The sequence below is a fragment of the Callospermophilus lateralis genome, chromosome 10 (assembly GCF_048772815.1).
Source record: "Callospermophilus lateralis isolate mCalLat2 chromosome 10, mCalLat2.hap1, whole genome shotgun sequence".
Classification (NCBI taxonomy): Eukaryota; Metazoa; Chordata; class Mammalia; order Rodentia; family Sciuridae; genus Callospermophilus; species Callospermophilus lateralis.
Genome location: NC_135314.1, coordinates 39338441 through 39348361, shown reverse-complemented (window position 1 = coordinate 39348361; position 9921 = coordinate 39338441). Strand labels below are relative to the sequence as shown.

General features: G+C 32.9%; 1 pseudogene; it reads left to right on the top strand.

Annotated features, from left to right (window-relative positions):
* The first annotated feature begins 2200 nt into the window (after window positions 1-2200).
* Window positions 2201-7997, top strand: LOC143407786 (small nuclear ribonucleoprotein E pseudogene; annotated as a pseudogene).
* The last annotated feature ends 1924 nt before the right edge of the window (window positions 7998-9921 follow it).

The window sequence follows — 9921 nt, the reverse complement described above, 5'->3', positions numbered from 1 at the left end:
TGTTTTTGCTTCTAGATATCTTGATTGTAGTAGTTTCTTGACATTTCCAAATGAATATTTCACAAAGCATTTCATTCTATTCAACTGTTTACTCATACAGAAAATATCTAGATATACATTCTAAGTTAGTATACCATTTAGCAAGGGAATACATTGAAGATTAAAAGTTCAAAATGAGAACAAAAATCTTAGTATTAAAATCATAGTCAAGGTAGGGAAGATAAATGCTAAAATTACTTTCTAGAAGTAAAAACCACCATGGTCTAGAAATAGTGTCTGCAATACAGACTATGATATTAATGATTTTTCTCTTAGGATTGGCTGACTAGTTTTATATTTCTTTTGCTTAGGAATACATAGGAAAAGAATGTGATTAATAAGAAAAGCTATTTTGACCACATGTTGTTATCTTTTTTGAATTCTATTTCACTTTGTCCCCAAATCTATGTTCAAACCCTCCTTTTTATTTTTTGTCTTCTTTTTCTTTTTATTTTTTTGTCATCGCTTCCATACTGATTTTCGGGTATTATCTTTATACCTCAAGGAATGATCAGTTAAATACTAATTTAGGCCTAACTACCTAATTTTTCAGCTTTTTCTTTAGTGATAATGAACATAAATAGTAAAAATTAACTGAAGAAAAAGTAGAAAAATAAAAACTGTTTTAATGGCCTGGAATTGAGTGTACAGTATAATATGAATATACTACAGTTTATGTTCATGTGCATAGTTGAATTATAATTCAATGAACTATAGAGGATAAGTATATAATAATGTTGTATATTTTAAAATAGTAATCCATCAATTTTTTCACTGATTCCAATTATTTTCTGTGAAAACTTCAAATAAGTTTTTTTAAAGATATTTTCTTCTAATGATATTTAAAAAGCTAAATAAGAGTATTTATAGTTATAATTTAATTTTCTTGTGCAGTTATCCATTTTTGAGAATGTCAAGATATTGTATCTTCTTTCATTTATTACAATTCAAAATTGCCATTGTGACTACATACTATTTGTTTCTTCACATATTCTCTCCCTTTTCTCATTTCTCCTGGCTTAGGTCATTATATTTAATTTTTTCACCTTATCTTTTGGAGTCCTTCTTATTTTTTATTTTTTCATTTATTAAAAAAAAACATTTATTTTCTGGTTGTAGGTGGACACAATACCTTTATTTTATCTTTATGTGGTGCTGAGGATAGAACCAAGTGTCTCAAGCATGCTAGGCAAGCACTCTACTTCTGAGCCACCACCCCAGCCTTCATTTCTTTATTTGAAGTCTATGATGTGTTTTGAGTGTTATTTCTTTGACCTTGTTGAAATAAATTGTTATGCTTAAAATCATTAATTTTGTATTATGTCAGTAGGTGTTAAGAGTGGCTTTCTATTGTTGGTAATGTGTTGAAAGAAAATGAATGTATTAGTTTTCTAGAGCTGCCATAACAAAGACTGGGTGACTTAAACAGCAGACACATATTTTCTCAAGTTCTGGAGCCTAGAAGTGTAAGATCAAAATGTCAATAGGATTGTTTCTTTGGAAACTACTCTCCTTGTATAGATGGCTGTGCTCTGTGGTCTTTGTATGGTCTTTCCTCTGTGTGTCTGTATTCTAATCTGCTCTTTTTGTAATGACACCTGTTTTAATGGATTAATATCTGTACATATGACCTCATTCTACTTTAATTATATCCTTAAAAGTTTGATTTTCAAATACAGTCATGTTCTATATTTTAAAGGTTGAAAAATCATCATCTGGTGATATCTAATATGTGGTAGGACTTAAAAAATTTTGGAGGTTCATAATTTGGTTCATAATAATGATGTAGCATAAAGCTTGTTTTTTTGTAGTTATTCTTTCTGATGAACATCTTCTAATAGAACCATAGTGTGCTCATGAGCTATTCTTCTGGTTGCCCAGGAGATCTAGATTACCTCTATTATGTATGCCATTTCAGAATGAATACTGTGTTTAGAACCTTACCCAAACTGTGTACTCTCTCATCAAAACCTAGTCACCCTGTGATATTTTTCTTATGTTTCAGCCCATAGGAGAAAGCTGAAAGATACCTAATGTTATCAAATGAGATACTAAAGGAAAAAATGATAAACTACTGCACATTCTGTGTAATGAGTTTTCACTGATATACAGAACCTCTGAAAATGAACTATTGTTAATTTTCATCACAGAAACAAGAACAATGACAGGTAAGTCTGGTGCTTGGTAACATCGCTGAAGATACACTTAAGAGTGCTTGAATTTGGGGCATTTTAAAGTTATCTTGCATGGGGGAGTGGTATTTCTTAGAGTGTATTTTTTTGTCATCATATGTAGGCTCGGTTAAGATAATCTTCATTATTTGTGATAAAATGTCTTACTTGCTACTTTTTTCATTATTTTCCCCTGTAATAAACATAGATCTTAAGCTGAAACAAGCCTAGATTTTGATGAATCTAGAATGACAATATTCAGATAATCATTAACTTTATGTATTGTATCACTGAGCTAAGTAGAATAAAATCAGCATTGACTATGCTTCTACTATGGGCAAAATAATTTACTTTAGCCATGGACATATAAATGATTGTGCTGATTGATGAGAAGAAACTATTTACAGTGTGCCCTGAAGTCACAGGCTTTCTACCAAACCCTTTTGGACTTTATTTTCCAAACTATTGAAGGCATGGAATGGAAAACACATGGTTTGAAGGTATGGGAGTCAATATGGAACAGGCATTTTTGAGGCCAAAATGTTGAAATTTTTAAAATATTTTAATGCTTAATGAAAATTGCTAGAAATCGGGTACATATGGTAAGCATCATACCTACCCAAATCCTTTTTCCTTTCTACCTTTGCCCTTTGTAATTTTTGAAATGTGTGGGGTTAAGGTGAGAATTGCATAAACATCTGGTCCCTGCTCTTTCTTTAGATGGAACAAAAGGTGTGAAATGGGGAATACTTCTGTATGCTAGTGTGTTTACAAATCACTTTGGGTTTTCTTTATGACTCAGCCATAGAGTGATTGAAGGGTGATGATATTTACAAATTAGTATTTCCTTCTCTGTGAAGTTTCAGGCTCCAGGCTTAACTTATCTTCTGGAAGACTGTCCAACAGCTGCTGTGTTGCTGATGAGCTATAGGAGTCAGAGAGAAAGATATAAAAGGACATAGGGACAAGGGCAGATGGCCAGAGTAGATGAATGTGTGAGTTTTGCCCTTCATGGCACAGACCCCCAGGCTCTGTCATCGACAAGTTCTTCTGATTTTTTTGTTTGTACCAGGGACTTCACATTAGATTGTTTTCTATGAGAAGTGCCTTTATCCAAAAGCTGATTTGTGTTCTTAAATCAAGTACAATCTGCTAGAAATTCTAATTGTTGTTTGGAAGTTGGAAAGTAGGGCATGTATTAAAATAACTTTCTTGATTTTCTTCACAATGAGATTACTAAAATTCCAACTAGGCAAATTATTCACATTCTACTCAGACAAATTAGTTATGTCACAATAAAAAATAAACCTAAAAAAGTGTAGAAATTCTTTCTTTAGGTATCTTATACATCCCTAACAGTAGTTGAATTTTAAAAATTAACCCCTAACTTTAACTTTCCTTAATTTTAAAATGACAATAAGTATCATTCTGTAATCTCCTATGCTTATAATTGTCATTAAATCTTATACTTTTAGCAGTTGATGAGCTATTTTATTGCTTTTCCAGTTTTCCATTTGAATATCTGTTGTTGATGATGCTAATAATTTAATAAAAAAAGATTGCTTAAAGTAAAATGTTAACATTTTTATATTATGGGTGCACTTTAAAAACTGTATAAAATTTGCAAACATTAATGTATAAACTGTATAAGGTATTATAATTATTGAGTCCAATAGTTTAAATATTTTATATCTCATGGTATCATTTGGATATAGCATTAATAGTTGGTACATTACATAATTATATGAAAACCAGATTTATATAATTCCATTTATATAGGAACACTGGTTGTAAATTCAGTCTTTCAATTTACCCTGGGTATAAAACATTGTTATATATTATTTTTAAACTCCAAAATAATGATCTTGTTGGAAAGCATTGCATTACCTATGTTCAAAATAGTAGAAAAGAACCTAGCTGCCTTTTTAAAAAATCCTTTTCCCTTGGGGATTTTAAAGCTATTACCAGTTGTCTCAGCTGCTACTTGGCATTCAAACCAGATCCTTGAGCTGCCAGACATATTTCTAAATACCACTTTCTCCTCCCTTCCCAAGTAGTTTACAGTTACAGTAAAGCACCCATCAGCTGAATCTCTCAAGGGATCTCCCAAGAGAATATCCAACTGACAGCAGCAAGAACAGTCAGTCCTTGAATCTCGAGTCTCTCCACAAAAACTGTAGCATACTCAGGAGTCCTCACATGACCAGCCTTTTAACTCAGCAGACTTCTCAAAGACCAATTTATATTCCAAATTTGCTCCTCTAAGGCATTCCTCCAAGGCAGAAATGGTTCAAAATTAACACTCCAGAAATTTCAAGCCTCACAAAGTTTGTAGCAATATGTATGGTAATATACTGTTTTTTTTCTGCATCATACATGATGAAAAGACCTTTTTGTACTTTAAATGCAAAAGTTGCAAATTTTCAGTGTTAGCTTTTTGTTAGAGTTGCATTCACATGTGTAAAATAGTGACTGCATGCTTTTACTCTTCATTTAATAAAACTGTGTGTGTGTGTGTGTGTGTGTGTGTGTATATACAAATGTCTGAGGCAGGAGAAAAAATTTAAAAATCTGCTATGTTGTGCTGAATGGTAAAATGACAAGCAACTTGTGTTTGAGATCTGTATTAACAGAGATTTTATAGGAAGGCAAAGTTAATGTGCCCCTGGAGCTACTATCGAAATGACTTTAGCTTTATGGTCTTTTAATGTGGGACCCTTCAGCCTGGAAATGAGTTGGATTTTCCATCCTCTGACTCAAATCTGCTCAGCAGGGTAGCTTCCCCACTATCCTCTGAGCAGCTGTTAGGAGCAAGAGAAACAGTGTACTGCAATAAAATTGATTGCTTCAACCTACACTGTTCTACAGCCCTCCAACAGCTCTACTTTTTGTTGGGTCTCTTAACACCTGCTCCCCAAAGCACCACATCTTATCTCCAATTGGTCTAAATGAAAATTCCAAAAAGGTAATGGCTGGCCAGAAAAGCTATAAGGTGGTTCTGTATGAATTGTGAGAAACTGAGTGCCTGTTATTGCTGAGGTCTTCATGAAGATAACAGAAAAGGTCTGCCAAGGCAGGGGTTTTATTGTGATTAAGATCTTAGTTCTAAATCAAGACATGGCAGCCTGTATCCTTAAATCACTTCTGTGTAGACACCAGGGAAAAGGACAGAGTGCATTAAGTGAATTTCCAGCAATATTGAGCTTTACAAATTCTCTTGGTCTTCCTGGAAGCCTCACATGTGGATAAGTAACACCTCCTTGATATTTCCTCTCAGATTCCTGAGGATCAGTTGTCAGCTCTTTGAAATGTCCACTATGAATATCAGACAGGAGCTGGTATTGTCATAACGTGGTAACACAAGGGAAGCAGTTCAGTCTTACGTGTCAAGGGTGATTGGTATGATGGTGAAATTGTTAATCTTAATTTTAAAATGCCACAATACATCTTTTTAGCAATTAATATCTGTCACTATGCCTTTAAACTCAGAATTCTGGTTGTATTTTAGTTCAACTTAATACTGAAATAATACTTGAATCACCCTTCCAGAAACTTTTCTTAATGAATGCACTGAATTACTAATTCTGTCATAACATAGTCTATATTTTGCTGTTATATGTTTCAATACATGTAAGGTGATTTGCACAATTTATTTCTTGGTTTGGATCCAACTTTGAAAATTACAAAATTTGGAAAGCTAATATGTATCTGTGACTCTAAAAATATTTTACCTATAGCTTGGAACTTTGGAACAGCTTATCCCTTCTCATTTCCTTTTAGTGAAATGTAGGTTTTAGATATTTTCTAAAAGGAAAAAAAGTCCCCAAGTTTTGGGTTAAAATGTTATCATAGGAATATATCATCATGAAATAATAGCAATGAAATAATTAGTGTAAGAATTCTATATTAATTTTGGAAGGAAAACATGAAATTCATTTTCCCTCACAAGAACACAAGAATTGTTTTTCTTAACATATTACAACATTTCTGTTACCCTGATAAAAACAACAACAAAAACATATGTGGAGTTAGAAAAATACAGAAACCGGATTTGACCATCATTGTTAATATTACTCTTAGGGTATTCTGCTTGGGAGTTCCTTGAACATAACAGTGGGATTTCTGAGAAGAAAATTTGGCCATTGACAGAATTATGTCACTCCCAAGACTGTTCATTTTAAGAAACCATTATTTACCTTAGAGTTTTTACTTAGAGAGGTTGCTAGTTCCAGATAATTATCCATAAACTTTTGATTGAAATATCCATATTAAAAGGTAAACATACAGATATATTCAAACATAGAATTTTAAATTATAGATTATTCTCTATGTATTTCTAATACAATATTAAAATAGTTCATGTAGACCACAGGGACGAACAAATAAAATGTATGATAATGTCAGAACAACAACAGTGAAAGAAATGGAATAAAAATATTAATGAATAAAAAAATCACTTGTCTGATTTCTGGGAATAGCTATCCCTGTCATAGAATGTCCTTATTGAAAAACCATAAAATGGAATCTAAGAATTTGATTGATTGAAGTCCACCCAAACATTTATTAGATCTATTACGCTAATATCCTATTTTTTAATGAGAAAGAAAGTGTGGGAGGAATTGCAGTAATGACATTGGTAAACTTTAAAAGGATAGAAAGAGGTGGATTTATTAGCAAGAAGGAGTTATGTGTCTTCTATAATGTTCCCAAAACTTACCACCTGAGGTGAGACCATGTTTACTTTAGGACATGAAAAGATGTGATCTCTTTGCCAAGGACTGTTACAGAGGTTGAGGACTATAACTATTAGAGATATTTATCCGTTTCTTCAAAACAAATTACTCTAAAACATGAGTTTCAAATAATAGGTATTTATCATTTCCTAGTTTCTATGGGTCAAAAATTTACTGGCAGGAGGCTGAGGTTTTAGCTCAGTGGTGGAACATTTGCCTAGCCAAGCAAGGCCCTGGGTTTCTTCTGTTGCACCTGAAAACACACACACAAACAACCAGAAATCAAAGGCAGCTTAGCTAAATGGTTCTAGCTTAGGATCAACTCAAGTTGTTGCATATGGCTATTATCATGGCTTAGGATATAGTCAGGTTGTTGAGTGGGGCTACTGGCATCTGAAATTTTGATCAGGGCTACAGGATCCACTTCTGAAGTGGCTCACTTACATGGCTATTGGCAGAAGCCTTGCTGTCTCATGGTTTTTGCAAGAAACCTGTGTTCACAGCCACATGGACACATACATGGAATTGCTTGAGGTCTTCTTGGCATGACATCTAGTTTTCACAACAGCAGCTGACCCAAGAAAGAGTTAAGAGATAATTGTAAGGCCTCTAATAACCTAATCTTTAATTGCAGTAGTCTATTTAAAAGAAGCAAGCTACTACATCCAACCCTCATATAAAGAGAGGAGAATTAACTTTCACTTCTAAAAGGAGGTATAATGCTCAATTCCAGAAGTTGCTTTCAGAGGTGTGGGTTGGTGTGGTCTTTGTGAGATTCCCCCCTGGCATACTGTGGCCAAAGCCAGGAAGTCCAGAAGGTGATGGTATAGCTCCTTAACCTCGTCTTCAGATACTTGAAAACCAGATTTAGGTGTGTCTCTATGAGCAAGTGAATGTGTGTATAGAGGGCTGTATTATTGATTTTGATGATTACATAAACCTTGTATTAGATGATACAGAAGAGATTCATTCTAAAACAAAGTCAAGAAAACAACTGGGTCAGATCATGCTAAAATGAAGTAATAATACTTTGCTACCAAATGTCTCCAACTAGAAATGATCATTGAAGTAAAAAATTACAGAGAAAGCTACAATTATTTTTTTTTAGGTGTCCTTTGCTGAGAATATCATTCTAAAATATTTGTTCATATTGTTTTGATTACTCTTATTTATTACCAGATGAAAATAAATGCTGTAGGTCTCTTTTTATTAAACAAAAAAGGAGATATAACAATGAGTTTGTGGATATAGTTTAAAAATCCTCATTCTATTTTACTTTCATCTTATTAAAAATATTTTTATTATACTGTTCCATCTTCTGTTTTTTGAACATCCTGTCCTTAGTCATTGTATCTAAGTTCAGACACATTGTTAACTTCAAATTAACTGACAAAGTACAATTTTATAATGACAGTCCTCCAGGTTAAGGAAAATCTTATAATTAAAATATTAAAACATTGAAAGAAATTGAAAATTTAAATTTAAAAATATATCAGATTCACTGGAAATACAGATTATATAACCCTTAGAATGTTGATTGTGAACCCTCAAAAATGACAGTCTTTTATAAAAAAATTAGTGTGGAATGTGTGTTTTATATAGACTGTAGAAACAAAATTACATTGAAAACATTTTAAAGTACTTTTTTTGGATAAACTGTTGTTAGGGTTAGAATTAGTGTTGGAGTATAATTGCCTTGGAGAGTCTCATGTCCTGTTTTGCTTAGGACAAGATCCTACATAAAATAACTCAATATAATAATGTCCAAAAGCAGTAAAATGAAGAATTTCAGAAGTCTTTTCCACCCATTTTAAGGAGGACAATTGATTCTTTTTCTTGCATGTTCTTTTTATGCAATTTCTCCATTAAAGACAGATTTTTCACATCATTTATTGACATTCAGTGATGAATAAAATGTACATTCCAAAATTTTAGAATCATTTAATGCTACTTACATAATAATACCTTTAGAGATATGATTAATATGCATTTTTTTGGTAATACTTTAATTTTTTATATAAAGATTTTTAAAAATAATATGTTTTTGCTGATAAATGTTTTCTTTGTTACCTGATTAATTTCACCAATTTTACACAAGCTAGAATTTTGTATTTTAAATTGAGTTTCTATTAGTTTTCATGAATGAAAGTTACATTATATTAAATTATTACTGAAAATATTTTAACAGTCATTAAGACCATAGATTATGTTTATTGATTCAGATTTCTCTTTTTGTATGGAGCAAATTTAAAAATGAGAAAAAAGGCAAAATAGTAGAGATAATATGAAACTTTATTTTTATTTTAAAGCATACTGTTGGAATTCTGGCCCAAACAAGATGACATGGACCTATTTCTCCCTGTTTCACCCTACTGACTAAAAATATAAATCCTGGATATAATTCAATAGTCAACTCAAGAAAAAGTCTAATATGTGGTAACTAAAATGCAAATTAGTTTGAGACTTCAAAACTCAGAGGAAAACACAGTGCTAGGGAGTTTCATGCTCCCATCATAATAAAGTCACTCAGACTTTTTGTTCCAAAGCTGACAACAGAGTCCAGTCCAGGAAGACTTATTCCTCCCCTGCATCTAAGCAAAGTCTATGTGACAACTTAAGGTGAGCTAACAGTACCAGCAAAGTTAACTGGTGGAGAATTCCACTCTCAACAGTGGTCCTGAGACTTCTCTCCCCTACTAAGAGATACTGCAGTGAAAGGAGGAACTGACAATTGGAACACAGTTACAAGTGACTCATTATTGGATAAACATCCCTCTTCTGCCCAGACACACTGGAACATGTTTGAAGAATGGGCAGGAAGGACCTAGTGAAATAGCTGTATGGATGGATTATGATATTTTCTCCCAAAGGCATGAAGCTCTCCTCCTCCACTCACAGACTTGTGACAGGTAGACAAAACCTATAAAAGGGACCCACTCACAACAAGCACCCTGGCCCTGTGAGCCCCTTCCATTCCA